We start from the raw sequence: 16,166 nt of genomic DNA, 5'->3' as shown, positions 1-16,166 counted from the left end.
CAGTGGAACTCTCCACATCCTTAATTGCTCCAAGAAGTCAGTGTTACATGTTTGTCTATTCCCATCTCTGCAGACTTTGCTTGTTTTCTCTTTATCTTCATAGCAACATGATGTATTTTACTGCTCTACTGGGTATTCTATAATCAATTCTATTATTCTTGTCTTATACTTTTAATTCACACATTGCAGTCAATTAATCTGCATCCTACTAATATCTCTTAAAATAAAACTTTCCCTCACGTTGAATTTTGTTTTCTTTAATATTTTATATAGAGTGATTGTATACATTCTAAACTAATTTAAAGTTCTGAGTCTGAATAAACAGATCTCCCTTGACCAAAACTTATCTTCTGCGATCATTGAAATACTGTATAGTAGTGTCATCCACAGATTTATTTTGACAGCTAGAGTATATTTGCAGATGGTAGATTGTTGCCATTCCCTTTAAAATCTGGTTTTCTAATGATGATAATTAAGAATCGTTTTTCTAGCTTTAAATAGGGTGTATATAGTAACTTCAAGTTAGTCAAGAAGATGGATAGCAGAGAAAAGGTAAGAAGGACAAGCTGGTATCTATAAGACAGTGACAAAAAATATTACCCTGTAGCAATAATAATATCATGCTAACTGAGTTTTTTATTTAAAAAATTCTGACTCAGATGTATATTTGAGAATGAGAAAGTCTGTCTTTTTTTGTGTTCAAGTAAATAATTTATTAGAACGCTAAACCTTCAAAACTACTATTTCAACAACGTAAGCCACATTATATATTAGAAACTGTGCTATAAACATAGAACACTTTCAAAACTTTTTGTGACCTGATGATTATTGTACTTAAGAAAATTGAAGTTATAATGAAAAGTGCCATAATTAAACTTCAAAATGTTCATTTATTTTTCTCTACCACTATAAATTTTATACTAATATAATTAGATATAATAATAAATCTAAAAAACTTTTAGTGTCACAAATTAAAATTCAAATTTTATTAATAAATTATAGTTTTATAGCCTGAAGATTAAATTATCTGGCTACTACCATTACATTTATCTGAATTAAGAACCGTATTATACAAAAATAAAAGATAACATCTATTTAGAAATGATTATTAAATATGACATGGCATTTATCTTACACAATCTGTTAGTTACTATAGAAAAATGCAGTAAAGAGGTCTCAGAAGTAAAATATTTATACTTTTGATTTACTTTGCAAGATAACGACCAGGAAGTTGTCCTTCTTTTAAGTAAAAGCCTTAAATTACTACATGCCTACATTTGTAATATATCTCTGTCAATCAAATCATATGAACTTAAGAAATACTTATTTTTATTGCATTATTTTTATAAAGTGAGCTAATTTGATTAACCTCCTGGGAAACTGTCATATACTGAGTTGATATGGAAACCATGGTAATTCTTGAAAAGATGTAATGGATTTTGAAAGACAATGGGATTATATCTTTTCTACCAAAGAGAAAATTTTTACGTTTCCAGTAAATAAATGGATGTGTTACTAAGGAAATGCAAATATGCCTAATATATAATAGATTAGTATATGAAGCACAATAAATAAGCAGCTTTAGATGAGAAGTTCAAGTTATTTAGAAAAATAACATTACTTGTCTGCCATTAGAAAAAAAATAAATCTTGGATGATCAGAGCTGAATCTAAGTAAGCTTTTGCTGTTGTTGGTACACAAGCAGGCCTTCACAAGAACTGCACGGATAGTTAAATGATGCCCTTGCACATTAAAGAAATAAACACACATGCACAAAGAACCAGACCATCTAAAAAAAAATCTATCAAAAAGAGGCACAGAAAGTTGAACCATGTGGCATGCCATCTGTTCTGCTGGAAGAGCCTCTTTCCATGAAAGCCAATGGATGATATACATCAATCTTTGCTCTGAGCCTAGTGTGTGTTACCTTGTTGGCCCAGGCCCAATAATGAGTCACACGGGCCTCAGAAATCAAAAGTGTCATCAAAATATTCAACTATGTTTAAACCTATTAAGTCTTATGTTCTTACAACCTATTTTCCACAATAGCAAATGGATCTTTGCGGCTGGGAAATCTGGTAAAGATGCCTAATACATGTGTCTTTTGGCTGCATAAATGTATTAGGTATCTTTACCAGATTTCCCAACCACAAAGATCCATTTGCTAATGCAAATCAAAACCGCAATGAGATACCATCTCACACCAGTTAGAAAGGCGATCATTAAAAAGTCAGGAAACAACAAGTGCTGGAGAGGATGTGGAGAAATAGGAACACTTTGAAACTGTTGGTGGGACTATAAACTAGTTCAACCATTGTGGAAGACAGTGTGGTGATTCCTCAGTGATCTAGAACTAGAAATACCATTTGACCCAGCCATTCCATTACTGGGTATATATCCAAAGGATTATAAATCATGCTGCTATAAAGACATATGCACACGTATGTTTATTGCGGCACTATTCACAATAGCAAAGACTTGGAACCAACCCAAATGTCCAACAATGATAGACTGGATTAAGAAAATGTGGCACATATACACCATGGAATGCTATGCAGCCATAGAAAATGATGAGTTCATGTCCTTTGTAGGCACATGGTTGAAGCTGGAAACCATCATTCTCAGCAAACTATTGCAAGGACAAAAAACCAAACACCGCATGTTCTCACTCATAGGTGGGAAATTAACAATGAGAACACATGGACATAGGAAGGGGAACATCACACACTGGGGCCTGTTGTGGGGTGGGGGGAGGGGGGAGGGATAGCATTAGGAGATACACCTAATGTTAAATGACAAGTTAATGGGTGCAGCACACCAACATGGGACATGTATGCATATGTAACTAACCTGCACATTGTGCACATGTACCCTAAAACTTAAAGTATAAAAAAAAAAAGATACCCAATACATTTCCAAAGTGTGGCTGGATAGTGTGCCTAGTTTATGTAGACTAGATTATTGACTGGGAAGACAAGGTTACACTTCACTGTACAGAAAGCACCTCGCTGTCACTTTTATTGAACAACAAGGTTATTTATGCTTTAACAGCCTGATATGTACTTTGATTTTTAGTAATTTAATACAGATTTTCTTCTGATATTATGTCTCAAGCTTCTCCATGTTTTCTAGTTATTTTGTTATTTTCTTAGGCCACAAGTTCTTATGTGTGAAATATTCATACAATTCTGCAGTTTCATGAGATGTGGGGGTTGTCATTCAGTAAGATAATCTTCTTTATCCTCTTGGCTTCTGCTAGAAAAACAGATGGGTTAGAATTAGAAGAAAATAAATAAAAGAGATGCAAAAGTAGACACAAATGTTAACTAGTTTTTGAAATTCTGACCTTTTAAGAAGGCCTGCTGTCAAGCTCTTGACTCGCTAAACCATGGTCTGTACACTATTAGGGTAGAAATCCCAAATTTAAATGATTCTGGCTAAATGTACAGCTGCTCAGTTTAGGAAAGCAATCAAATAAAGTTCTGTACTTCTCTGTTCTACTCTTTTGTACTATTGTCTCATGCTGCAGTTCTCAAGCATTGTGTTAAATTAATTGAACACAGCAAAATTGGACTAATTGAAACTCATGCTAATGAGTAAAATACAAAGGAGTTCTATAAAACCTTCAATTACTTTAGTTTCTAAGAGAGGCAAAGAGGGTGTTGATGAAAGAAGATTTAGAGAAATTTAGAATCATACATAGGTATTCCTTAAGTGGTAAAATTGATATACATGACTCAATATGGTTAGGTTCTGTTAGGCCAAATCCCATGTTGAATTGTAATCATGGTTAGGCCATCATGGTTAGGCCAAATCTCATGTTGAATTGTAATCCCCAGTGCTGGGGGAGGGACCTAGTGGGAGGTGACTGGATCGTGGGGGTGGATTTCCCCCTTGCTGTTCTTGTGGTAGTGGGTGAGTTCTTATGAGACCTGATTTTTGAAATTTTATAGAACTTCCTCCTTTGTTCTCTCTCTCTCTCCTGTCACCATATGAAGATGGGCTTGCTTCGCCTTCACCTTCAGCTATGACTGTAAGTTTCCTGAGGCTTTCCCAGCCTTGCTTTCTGTACAGGCTGTGAAGCTGTGAGCCAATTTTTTTAAATAAATTACCCAGTGTCAGGTAGTTCTTTATACCAATGTAAAAACGGACTAGTATAGCCCTCAACCTAAAATATTGAATACATAGCCATTAACTTTTTTTTATATTATACTTTAAGTTCTACCATGCATATGCACAACGTGCAGGTTTGTTACATATGTATACATGTGCCATGTTGGTGTGCTGCACCCATTAGCTCGTCATTTAACATTAGGTATATCTCCAAATGCTATCCCTCCCCCCTTCCCCCACCCCACAACAGGCCCCAGTGTGTGATGTTCCCCTTCCTGTGTCCAAGTGTTCTCATTGTTCAATTCCCACCTATGAGTGAGAGCATGCGGTGTTTGGTTTTTTGTCCTTGCCATAGTTTGCTGAGAATGATGGTTTCCAGCTTCATCCATGTGCCTACAAAGGACATGAACTCATCATTTTCTATGGCTGCATAGTATTCCATGGTGTATATGTGCCACATTTTCTTAATCCAGTCTATCATTGATGGACATTTGGATTGGTTCCAAGTCTTTGCTAGTGTGAATAGTGATAGCCATTAATTTGACCTGGTGCATTTATGAAATGTTTCAATTGGAAGTAGAGTGAAACAGATTTGGATAAAATGTTGTGATTTATTGTAATGCTACTAGAAAATACAGAAGCTTAGAGCACTCCAGTAAGATGAGGAAAAAGGTACCACATTATTTAAATATGCCAAAATGCCAGAAAATCTTCAGACATAGTCTGCTGGGAATTAAGGCATAATGGCCTCTGGTGAAAAAAGAGGTAAGAGCAGAAGGAGATCAAGTTTTGAAAGAGCTGCAAAGCCAGGGAAAGTCATTGATCTTGATCCCATTGCAGCCAGCGGGAATTTCCACATTTGCCATGTCAAATTTCAGGTTGATTAATTGGCTTTGCTTTTCAGATGTTGCGGTCTGCAGATGTATCAAATGGGTATCTTTTTCTACTTAAAATATTGCACCAAGAATTGTATACCTAGAAAGTTAACAATAAATCATCAAGGGTTTTCCCTTCCTTGCATAGTCTCTGACACAGGAAACTTCAGTAAATCCAAATCTTGTGAATTAGTTCAACTTTCTTTTACTCTCATCTGGATGAAATTTTAAAATATTCGTGGATAGTTACTCATGCTATCTATCTGTATGTTCTTTTAAACCCATGGCTTTCCTCTGAGCAGTAATATATAAGGCTATAATTCCCTCTAAAATAAGTTTTTCACTAAATCACAAAATTAATGCATTCTAGACTTTAAGATAAAACCCATAGCCTAAAAGTAAGACAAAGAGAGCTGAATAGAATATCTTATTAGGAAAAGCCAGTTCTCCCTCCCCCATTCCATTTTGCTTAAAACTCTTGTCTGCCTTTCCATTCGAGACAGTGACCTACTGAACTGGAAGTAGATGTTAGAATGGGTTTTTAAAAAGTGTTTCTTACCTTACCCATACACCAAATATTACGTTAGATCCAAAGGTGTGAGAATATTAAACATTTGGACACAATTAGTAATTTGAGAGTAATACAATCTGTTATGAACTTCTCATCTAGTACTTTGAGCCGTGTTTTCTCCCTGAGTTTCCCACATCAGAATGTCATAGAAACAATAGAATAGCCATAGGTGAGTAGTACTTTACGGCACAGCAGTCATGCTTCTCATGGCCCTAGAATGGTTTTTCAAGATATGAGAGAGACAGGAAAGACAGACGATTCGAAAATGATCTTACATTTGTGGTTAGGGTAAAATTCTGAATTGTCAGTTTAAATCTGAAATGACTAAGGAAACAAGAAATCAGGTAATAATGAAATCTTCTTCCAAAATACAGAAAACAGCGCAGAATAAGTTCAAAACCCAAAATTAATTATAGAAAATAAATAAAATTAATTCACATCTGAATATATAATTTGAAATTTTATACAGTAATTTTATTCTATTGCATTTTGATGCAGGTGCTCATGTTAAATGACTCTTCTTCTACTCTGTATTTTATCCGTTGTTAATTGTTTATATTTCCACAGGAAATATAAAGAAGCAGTATCAGAAATAGTTAAGACAATGTCACATCCTCAAACAAAGGAGACTGGAAATCTTTCTTTTCCCGTTTAAGTATGCATTTTAAAGGTTATCTTCTATCCAACTTTAGCTATATTATTTAATCAAAGCCTTCATTTTCAAGGAAACAATATTATACAAATTTTTCAATATTCCTCTTCTATTAACTCTGGAGAACCAGAGGTCAAACTATTTTCTCAGGATAAAAGTAAAAGTGATCCTAGAGAGAGTTCAGGGAAATCAAAGGAAAAATGTAATTATGTTTATAAAATAGTTTATAGATTCTACAGAAAATAAAGTAAAATTTTTCTTCTATGTACATAATCATATTATATTACCTAATTTCCTCAAACTACAAATTAAATAAACTACATGTGTAAATTTATGAATAGAAGGTCCTCCAGTGTAAATTGAAAATAATAGAAAATATATTTTTGAATATCCCTTTAAGTATTTGAGTTATTTTAACTGTATGACAAATAGAACTTTTTTGAACTGTCTCCATAATAATTACAATAAAAATGCTTACTTTGCTTTCAAATACAATAAAAAGGACAGACACATCAACTGATATTTCATTGATAGTTTTCAGACTTTTGCTGAGATTGAGAAAGTGATTACTTTGAGTTTAGAAATATGATATATTTTCTTAATTTACTATTCCTTTTTGATCCACAATGTTACCTTCTACATCAAGCAGCACAATATCAATGTTGACATGATACTAAAATTATAAATTATTAGAAAATATTAGATAGTATTAGCAGATAATGAAATAATTATCAGCCTTTGTGTATATCTTCCCAATAACCTTGCAAAATGAATTCAAGGGTGAATTCAAGAATTTCATCTTCAAGTTCAATGCTACCTAAAGTTTTGTGTGGATTTTAGTAAGCCCATAATCCTTTATTGGAAGCCAATGTGCTAAGTTTTAGAAACAAAAAGATAAATGAAGTGAGAAAATGCCCCTTTCAAGTTCTTGAGGGCAGTGGCTTTATTTTTGTTGTTGTTGTTCTTCACTGTTACATCTGCTCTTCCTAGCAAAGGACCTGGTACAGTTTAGATATTCAATAAAACATTTTTGAATTGAAACTAAGACTGTATTTAACAAATTATGGCTGTATATTTTTATTTAATATTTTGACAACTGAAATCACTGACAGGTAATAGTAAAGACATACTCGTCATTGTGTATGCATTTGGAATGCAGATCAGTGGCTTGGAAGTTTACAGTGAAGACAATAGTTTGGGATATCTTAAAAAATTGTTGTATCACCCATCACCTTGAAGGTACAGAGCACAACTTAAACTAACGATAAACAGTGACAACTCTGAGCAGATAAGTGATTTCAGAGACTAGGCTCTAATTTTTAAAAGGATGAGGTATGCTCAAACCTATTTATTTTGTTTAAATTATCATTCACAGGTATGCATGTATATAATTTAAACATCTATAAAAATATGTCTAAAAGTTATTCTTCAATAACAATGAAACCAAAAGTTCAAAATGAAAAACAAGTTAAGGCAGGCCTTTTACTCTCAAAAAAGTAGTTTCTTAAGTCTTTACTAAGGAATGATAAATAATTGTACTACCTTGTAAAATATAACAAAGTATCCAAAAGAGATGACAGCTGCAGCAGAATTAAAATAAGAAAGAAAAGGTAAATGAACAACACGACATTAAATTGAATATCTTTCCACCAACAGCATTAATATTGTGGATAAATTAAGAATTCCATTCCTAAAACAGTGAGCAGGGCCTCAGAAAGGGAGTACTGAGACAGCGTTTCTGTGTCTAACTCTTGGAGAAAATAAACCAGAGATCATCACTTGGCACTGAGTGCTCCAGAGCCCATTCTCTTTTTTCTTTCTGTATGTACTTAGATATGAAGATTTTCATATTCTAAATGACAAGAAGATGTAGTTAGGGGGAAAGGAACTAATATTTTATAATGATTTAGAGGGGATAAATAAATGAATACTATTTTAAAATTCGTATAAAATGCATGAAATCAACTTTGATGAGTGAAAATGTATACTATCAAACAAAAGCAACCACTAAAGTAACAAAAAAAGTGCTGGAGCTAATAAATTCATAAGGGAGATAAAATTGAATAACAAACTGTAAATTAACCCAAAAAAGCTAGAAAACTAAGGAATAGGAACAAATGATGGGTGGAATTAAGAGAAAGTAAATAAAAATATTTAAGATTTAAACAGAACCATGTCATGTAGTACTTTAGGGCACAGAAGTCATGCTTCTCATGGCCCTAGAATAATTCTTAAAGGTATGAGAGAGATATGAAAGACAAACGATTCAAAAATAAAAGAAATGTAACTTGTGTTTAAAATCCTTCTCATGAAGAAAACTCCAGACTTGCATGGATTCACTATTTAATTCTACCAAATATTTAAGCTAGTAATAGTATCAATCCTACACAAACTCTTTTAGACAGGGAAAAGTCTCAGTCATTCCATGAGGCTCTTATGAACCGCATATCTAAATTAGAAAAATACATGACAAGAGAATAAACTACAGAGCAATTTCACTTATGAACATAGATACAAAAATTTTTAACACAACTTACAAATACAATTTTCTAGAATTTAGAAAATATAACAGAACATAATGACAAAATAAGTTTTATTGCAGGAATATAAGTTTGGCTTAATGTAAAATAGTTAATGCAGTTAAGCATATGAGCCAATCAAAAAACATCAAGTTATGGCAAGGATATAGTGGAACCGGAAATCTCATATGCTGTTTGCAGCAAAATAACAGTAAAGCCGCTTTGGAAAATAAATTTTGACAATTTCTAAGAAAAAAATGTACTGCTGGTATACACAACAGTGTGTTGAATCTCAAAAGAATTACACTGGGCGAAAGAAACCAGACCAAAAACAAAAGTAAAATAATAAAAGATTACCTATTATATAATTTTATTTATATAACATTTTAGCTTATACAATATGATATGTAGGAACAGAAAGTAGATTAATTGGTTGCCTGGAGATGAAGATACAGAGAGGGTTAGCTGAGAGGAAAGATATATATATATGTGTGTATATATATATATATAACATTTTGTACATTGAATATATAAAGTTTATTGTATGTTAATTAAAGCTCAATAAAGCTATTAAAATATTATTTTAGTTAGAGTATTCACAGATATTAATCAATCTTATTACAATATTTCAGAGAATGATGGCAAATTTCTGGATCTGGCATTGGAAATGGGTGGATCACTTAGAGAAGCTTTGATATCAGGAGACTTTGAAGGAAATATTATAATTAGGCCATTGCTATGAGTACTAAAGTTATATAAAGTGATTGCGGGACTTTAGTAAAAAGGGGGAACATGTTGCTAAAATCTTTAATGAATATGCTGTTGAGAAATAAAGAGGGTACCATGCTATGGCTGTCACAAAAAGAGAAGAGAGTTGTTTAAAATTTCATGAAGTTTAAGTAAAGAAAAATGGACATCAAATTAGACAAGCAATTATCTGGAAGTGGTAATAGGGAAAAAAGATATGAATAAAATGTTGTGGCATGTATGGGGTAGAGTAGAATGGGAAGCCCCTATTTCAGAGGATATCAACTGAAGTAACAATTTTGTTAGAGATAAGGAAACAAAAAGTACATTTTGAAGATATTTGAGAATACAGAATTCCCTTATGTCTAGCCCCCTATCTAGTTATAACTGTGAGCAAGTTGTACTCCCACACCTGAGACTTGCAGGCTCACTAATAACTTCTAATTTAACAAGAAAGTCTTTCTTGTTGTTGTTGTGTCTTTCCCATTCTAAATCTGCTTTGATCCTGTTAAGACTGGTAGCCTTCCTAGCTTTCATTTGTTCTCTTTCTCAGTACAGCAAGCTTTCCCTGAAAAATGCCTATTTGGGCAAATCACCTAGACTTCTCTCTAATCTGTCCCATCCACCTGGATACAAGCAGAATATAAAAGAAGTCTGCTTTACCAGTTCAGACACTACCTGGGTGGCCCAGCTCTTCTGTCTTATTCTAGTTCATGTGGCTCAGTCAGTGTTCCCTAGAAGTTTTGTGCCCTTGACCTTAAGGCTCTAGTGATCTCCATTAATTTTTTTCTAACATCCACTTCCTTTAAATGAGATCGTTAAGATAAAAAAAATCCTGAAAATAGTTTTCAAGGTTTTGTTTTGTTTTCTATCCAATCTTCTTTCTTTGTTATTAGAGCAATGTAGACTCTTGAAGACTTAATTTATCCTGAAGGTCATTGAGGAAAAGGAAATAATAAACATTAAAAATAATATATAAGTTAGCAGAAGATATTTTAAAGCTTTAAATGAATGCCATTTTTTTAATGTGAGAAAAGTCAGTGTAATTTCCGTTGAACAAGAAAATGATAAAACCGACAGAGTTAAGAAATGTAGAAAGGCTTTTTTGTTTGGTTGTTGGTTTTTTAATACGCAGCAAAACCAAAATCATGGAAAGGATAATTTGCAACTCATTTGCACACAGTGAATTAGTGGTAAAGCAGACAATTGTGCATGGGTTTCTGATTCCTACTGTGTCTGTGAACAAGTTTACAAAATTCCTATTTCACAGCATGAGTAGAGTTGAGTATCAATGCACAAGTTTACTTAAGAGCAGAATGCTGCTAATCCTATATTTCCTGTTTCTTAGACCTTCTCACACCGTTGATTTCAAGCCTATAGTTAGGTTAAAAATGGCTTATATCTTCAGATAAATTCAGAGTAGTGTGAAGGCTTAGACCTCAAATCAGGATTAATGTCCTCAAAAGGAAGAATATTAAGGAGGTTTAGGGTCCAAGAATATGTTGAGAAAAAGTTAACTAAAATATACATGTCTCAGCTCATAGTCATCTTATTTCTGCTGTCTCGTTAAACATCATTTGTGTGGAGGTTGAGTGACATATGTTCTTTCATTTAATCTTCAATTATCTGGTGAAGTAATTTTTACACCCTCAATTTTAATAATTAGAAAACTGAGACTCAGCCTGAAGATTAAATTTCAGAGTTTCTAATGTGAATCGCTATTATACCAGAGACCATATTCATCACATTACAACTGCTATACCTAACACATACCTTAAATAATAAAAGAAATATACCCACTTATTGATATTCGTCCATTTAGTTATGGTATAATTTATCACCTTAGTTATGTTAAGATGGTCTTTAAGCTAATTCTAATTACATTAGAATTTGAGGAGGGGTCAAACTCTAAAGGGTCATTTAGAAAGATCTAGACTCTTATTTCAGCTCTGCAATTTTTTATATGTAACTATGATCAAGTTTCTTAACGTCTTAGAACCTCAGGTATGTGCCTGAAAAATAGAAATTAAAACAAGTAATGTTTAACACACGCACACACCAGGCTTTTAGAGGTAAATAATAATAATTAACTTCCTTTACTCAGTCTTTCATTATCTCTAATGTGTCAATGCCTGTATCTTTGTAGACATTGATAAATATTGTTAATCATAATTCTAGTAATAATTTTACAATCCTGATCCAGGTACTAAATTAAAGCATTGTAATATAATAAGAAGAATCTCCTTTCCAGATGGCTGTTCTCTCAGGGAGTAAAGACCTGTCTACAAATTTAGCGAGGCTGACAATTTCTCTTTTCTTTGAACTCAATTAATACAGTCTTGTTCCAACTTACTTTAAAAGATAAAAAGTCTCCCAAATATTTCTCTTCCATTACTCCTCAATCCACAAAGACAATTCATACTAAATTAGATTCTTTCATTTCATGGTAAGAATAAGTCAGCTTATTTGCTCATTTCAGTTTTATAGCTACAGCCTCAATAGCTTTGATCTCTTGAAATATACAAAATCCAATACACACTTCCTTTCCCCTTGATCGTCATATCCTGTGGCATCATAGACACAAAGACATGTTGAAACTTCTACTTGATGGCCAGAATTCTTGGAAATGAATTTGTCTAATACGTTAATGCCCTTCCTGTTAACAAAGGTCATTTCTTCTGCATGATTGTACAGCGAATGTAAACCAAAGGTCCCATAGTAGTAGCACATATTACATAAACATATTTTCATAATTTTACAGTAAATATTTTAGTGGATAATTAGTATTTTCTCTGTAAAAGTTAAATTTTTGAAATACAGAAAAAATACAATAATTAATAAGCCAAATAGATGTTTGGACATCATTTATAATTGTTAGCTTTTCTACTACTTACTCTATACATATGTAATAAAATATTCACTTAAATTTAAAGTGTGTTTTGTCACTCATCCTAGATCCATTACCAAATCCATCTACAAATCTCAGGCAACTGAGATCGTACTTATTTTACACATACACATATTTTAATTAAGCGCTTTAAAAATTTACACAAATAGTATGGTTTTATGCATGATTCAGAAACTGCCTTTTAGTAGGCTTTGTACTATTAAGATGTTTTTATGTTCATCAAGATGGATGGATGGACAGATAGATAGATAGATGATAGATAGATAGATAGATAGATAGATAGATAGATAGATAGATAGATAGATTTACGCTATACCTTTTATCACTGATGTGGTATAGTGTTATAGGAATACATTTAAATGTAAAACAAATAGAAAAATAGCATTTCTGTTATCCATTCATTGAGAGATGGATGTCATTTTTAATATAGTTTTTTAAACGGCTAATACAAATTCTCTCTGTAAATTCTTAGACCTCCTCAGTCATTTGACAAGTCTTTGTTGCACATCCATTTTGTGTTAGGTACCAGCTAAGTAATGGGGCACAAAGATGAAAAACAAACAAACGTGTGGTTTCTGCCCTGATGGAGTTGACAAACCAATGTGACAGCCAGACATCGATCATATAATCTCAAAGACTTTTGTTTAATTTTTAACTTTGTATAGTATGTATTTTTTGGCTAAGCAAGTACTATAAAGATCAGTTGCAAATATTTGAGTCCTCTCATGTACTTTAATATGGATTTTTTGAAAATATGTATAAATATGTTATTCAGAAAAAATTCTAGATGTAAAAATTTTATTAGATTTTGTTTTGAGGCAAGAGAAAGGCATTTTATCTTCTGGTAAAATTCCATTGCATCTTATATGCAATGAATAACAGTGGTGATGCAATTAATAATGAAAGCAACAACAAAAAGCAATGACCCATAATCTGCCTTTTAAAACCACTCTGTTGAGATATGACTAACATACAAAAAGCTTCACATATTTAATGTACACAATTTGGTGCACTTGGAGATAAATGTGAAATGAGGAAACCAAGAAATGTGCCATAAACATATCCATCACCTCCAAAAGTTTCCTCCTGCTCTCTTATATTTATTATTGTTATTTTTGTGATAAAAACTCTTAGCATAAGATCTACTCTTGTAGCAAATTTTAAAGTATACAATACAGTATCATTAACTATAGTCACTATGCTATATGGTAGAGCTCTAGAACTTACTCATCTTACATAACTGAAACTTTGTACTCTTTAACTAATCTCTCCCTGGTACCCACCACACCCCATCTCCCCTGCCCCACAGGCCCTGGCAACCACCTTTCCACTGTCAGCTTCCAGGAGCTTGACTTTCTTAGATTCCTCCAGTAAATGATATTCTTTACTATTTTTCCTTAGTGTATGGCTTATATTTCTTAGAATACTGTTCTCCAGGTTTGCCCATGTTGTCACAAATGGCAGATTTTTCTTTCTTTTTCAAGTCTTAAATAATATTCTGTTACATGTATACATCACAAATTATTTATTCATTCATTTGTTGATGGACATATAGATTGTTTCCAGGTCTTGATCCCATACTCCGTAAATATGCTCCAATTCAGCAAGAATCAAGTTGGGAAGAGTATTTGGCTGTCTTTTGGATTTATTATTTTGAGATTCATTCATTCTTCTCAAATAACATAATAATCCCATGAAAAACTTCAGGTTTGATATATGTGGAAAGATTAGTGCATTGCCTGCTAGGTGGACATTCAGTAGGTTCCCGATATCAATGCAGTTATCAGTATTTCCTCCTGCATGTCAGCTGTATTTGATTTGCATAACTGGATTACTAATATTTGTATGTGACCAGTATTTCAAAATGGCTGAGAATAAAAGTACCTTATACTCTAAAAATGTAATTGTAGATATGTGAAATAATCGTTCTTTATTTTGATAACAATTTATATAAAAATCTTCTTTACAATTGATGATACTTACCAAAAAGTAAAGTTGCAATGGTAATGCTGTGGTATTCTCGAATCTTATGCTATATTTCTCCTTGTGGTTATGAAGGAAGATATTTCCCAGCATCACTTGCACTAAGGTTGAGGTTATACTGCAGGGTTCTGGCACTAAGATTGGAGAAAGTTACAACATGTCACTCTCAGGCTTCCCCATGAAAACCATATACAAAATTGCCCATAGCATGTTGTTTACAAGGTAAGTGTCACAATATAAAACCCAATACTTAGAGAGTCAATACTTAGCATCTTGACCCACATCTGATTTTGATATGCTAGAAAAATAAATTTTACATGAATAAAATGAAATATTACCACAATAATAGTGTCCTAGTTCATTGTGACTAATCAAAATTTGAAGCTTATTAGCCTTTATTGCTAATGTTAATTATCTAAAGATTCATTTTATTGTGTGATTGAGGGGTAAAAAGCTTTCTCAGCTACAAGTATCAGTTGCTAATTTTTAGCAATGTTTAACAAGCTTGGCCTAAGAATTTTTAATTGAACATAACATCAACATTTCTTATTTGTAGCAAAATATGTTTTTAATACCTTTAGAGTTGAAGGAATTAAATGTCAAACATTTCTTATAAAATAAACAAATATATTTGTAAATATGAGAACTTGTATTTTTATTTATCTTTCTAATGAACAGGATAACTCTTTACTGAAAGTAGAAACTATATCATAATGCAATGGCTACTAGTCTCGGGTCCGGAATGAGACATATTGGGTTTCTTTCTCTGTTCAGTAACTTACAAAATGCATAATTTTTGGAAATTTACTTGAAATCTACAAGACTCAGTTAATCTTTATGATTATTTCAATAGTTTTATCTACCCCATTATAACTTTGTCTTTGTTGGAACAGAAATAAGGTATGGTTTTGCTCACTGTTTTAGTGCTACCATAAATACAGGGTCTGGACCATAAGAAGCACACTTTGTATTCTTCAAATACTCCATAGGGCTTTATGAAATTGAAGAATGAAATATCTTTAACGGTGTTTCTGGTATATAATATTAAATTAAAAACACATGGTATGTAAGTAAACTACAGATAAGTTATAACTCTGGTTAAATAAATACTGCAAGTGGAGAATCACACATATATACTTGCTGATATATGTGGCTACTGCTCTTCAAAATCCAAATCACTTGCATGAGTGCCTGTTCTGTGACAGCCCAACTTGAATTTATAGGAGTTTCTTGAGATTTTCCATTTCTGAGATACTATAGTCTGAACAAATTGTCATTAATATGCCATATGCAGTTAATCCAGTGCCATAAATATGTCCATCATTAATATTAAACTGACAGAGGTCATTTGCATATCAATTTTTAGCTTAGAGGAGTATACACTATCACGGTGTAAAAAGTCTAAGGATAGAACATGAGTATTTTTGTCCAGATTTGTTAGTGATCTTACGTCTTACAACACTTTATCTCTCTGTGCTATGCTTTTGATAAAGAAAAATGCTGCCAGTAAAGAGCTGAGAGTAGTTATGAATGGATTTCTCACATCCAGTTGACCTCTTTTATTTGTGCTTGGCACAGAATTTTCTATGAAAGTTACAGCTGCGCTGCATCTGATCGCCAAGTAGAATTGGCCTACGATACCCTAATCACGCTGATCCTGCCTCCCAGTACTGCTTCCCATATGATGTTAGCGCAAATATGTTGAAAAATGTGCACTCGCTTCCGTAAACTTCATTATTTTACTCTGTTTCGTAGTTTTCTTGAGCATTCGAACAAACAGTCTTTTTCATTTTGTCAA

General features: G+C 32.8%; 1 long non-coding RNA gene across 1 annotated transcript in view; it reads right to left on the bottom strand.

The window, feature by feature from the left end:
- Positions 1 to 3,120: 3,120 nt before the first annotated feature.
- Positions 3,121 to 16,166, bottom strand: part of LOC115933953 (uncharacterized) — a 103,538-nt gene continuing 90,492 nt past the window's right edge. The window contains exons 3-4 of the long non-coding RNA XR_010132692.1: positions 14,369 to 14,502; positions 3,121 to 3,255 (exon numbers count right to left, since the gene is read on the bottom strand). This is a non-coding gene — a long non-coding RNA (uncharacterized lncRNA). The remainder of the gene's footprint in view (positions 3,256 to 14,368; positions 14,503 to 16,166) is intronic.

This window comes from Gorilla gorilla, chromosome 2, assembly GCF_029281585.2.
Source record: "Gorilla gorilla gorilla isolate KB3781 chromosome 2, NHGRI_mGorGor1-v2.1_pri, whole genome shotgun sequence".
NCBI classification, from domain to species: Eukaryota; Metazoa; Chordata; class Mammalia; order Primates; family Hominidae; genus Gorilla; species Gorilla gorilla.
Note: the sequence above shows the minus strand (reverse complement) of the source record. Positions and strands in the feature narration are given on the sequence as shown.